Source organism: Mandrillus leucophaeus, unplaced genomic scaffold (assembly GCF_000951045.1).
Source record: "Mandrillus leucophaeus isolate KB7577 unplaced genomic scaffold, Mleu.le_1.0 Scaffold10, whole genome shotgun sequence".
NCBI lineage: Eukaryota > Metazoa > Chordata > Mammalia > Primates > Cercopithecidae > Mandrillus > Mandrillus leucophaeus.
In genome coordinates this window covers 7,273,055-7,274,444 of record NW_012098098.1, presented here as the reverse complement: position 1 = coordinate 7,274,444, position 1,390 = coordinate 7,273,055, and the positions used below count along the sequence as shown (strand labels likewise).

The window sequence follows — 1,390 nt, the reverse complement described above, 5'->3', positions numbered from 1 at the left end:
CACTGCAAGCTCCGACTCCTGGGTTCACGCCATTCTCCTGCCTCAGCCTCCCGAGTAGCTGGGACTACAGGCACCTGCCACCATGCCCGGCTAATTTTTCGTATTTTTAGTACAGATGGGGTTTCACCATGTTAGCCAGGATGGTCTCGGTCTCCTGACCTCGTGACCCACCTGCCTCGGACTCCCAAAGTGCTGGGATTACAGGCATGAGCCACTACACTTGGCCAAAAAAAATATTTTTTTCTAATAGAGATGAGGTCTGACTACATTCCCCAGGCTGGTCTCGAACTTCTCACCTCAAGTGAACTGCCCGCCTCCACCTCCTAAAGTGCTGTGATTACAGGCTTGAGCGACTGCCTGGTGGAAATCAGCTCTTTGATGCCTAAGAGTTACCACCTTGCTATTTTTATCCATTTACCTTTGGGGAGAAAGAGTCTGTAAAAAGTGAACTGTCAAGTACTGAACTTTTAAATTGGCCCAGGCTGGCCTCAAACCCCTGGCTTCAAATGATCCACTGGCCTCGGCACCCCCAGAGTGCTGGGATTACAGGTGAACTTTTAAATTGGGAAAGAATCCCAAGGGGCTTTTGCAAAGTTGCATTAATTATAAACCACCATCTTTTGGATTCTAACCATGGCCAAAAGATGCTGTGTCCACGACCTCTTCCGTCCTCACACTAACCCTCTAAGATTGACTGGTGCCGTCCTCATGTTCCTAACAAGGCAACGGGGAGGGAGCGTCTGCATTTGCTGGGCCCTGTGGCTAGCAAGGGGCCAGGGCTGGCACACGAATCTGTCTTGTGCCTCCCTTGTTGGGGGGCTCCCCGAAGGCCCCAGGCAGGTGTGGTCTGTGTCTGTGTTCTAGCTCCTGGTGTCTAGAAGGATCTGAGTAAGTCCCGCCTGCTAGAAGTGTAACATCCCATTCCCAATCCTCAAACCATTCCCTCTCTCTTTGCAGATACCCTGTTCCAGTTGAAGGTATGTACCGAACGGCCGTTCACCCCAGCCCTGTTCTGGTGAGGACAGATAGCGTAAGCCACACTCACTCAGAGCCACAGAAACAGCTGGGCAGATGATGTAATAGTTGAGTGACCACCACACAGGGCTCAGACTGCTGACCAAGGAGGGATTATTGAGCCAACTTGGTGACGTATTAGCTCTTTTCTTATCAGGCTAAGTGGAGGCAGATCCTTAGGGTCATCTATGAAAGACGGAGTGTTACCTTTTTTTTTTTTTGAGATGGCATCTCGCTCTGTCGCCCAGGCTGGAGTGCAGTGGCCGGATCTCAGCTCACTGCAAGCTCCGCCTCCCTGGTTCAAGTGATTCTTCTGCCTCAGCCTCCTGAGTAGCTGGGACTACAGGCGCCACCACCACGCCTGGCTAATTTTTTT

General features: G+C 51.4%; 1 protein-coding gene across 1 annotated transcript in view; it reads left to right on the top strand.

Annotated features, from left to right (window-relative positions):
* The first annotated feature begins 957 nt into the window (after window positions 1-957).
* The window catches only part of CHMP1A (charged multivesicular body protein 1A), a 7,701-nt gene continuing 7,268 nt past the window's right edge, over window positions 958-1,390 (top strand). The window contains exon 1 of the mRNA XM_011972084.1: window positions 958-977. The gene's annotated coding sequence lies outside the window, so the exon portion shown is untranslated. The remainder of the gene's footprint in view (window positions 978-1,390) is intronic.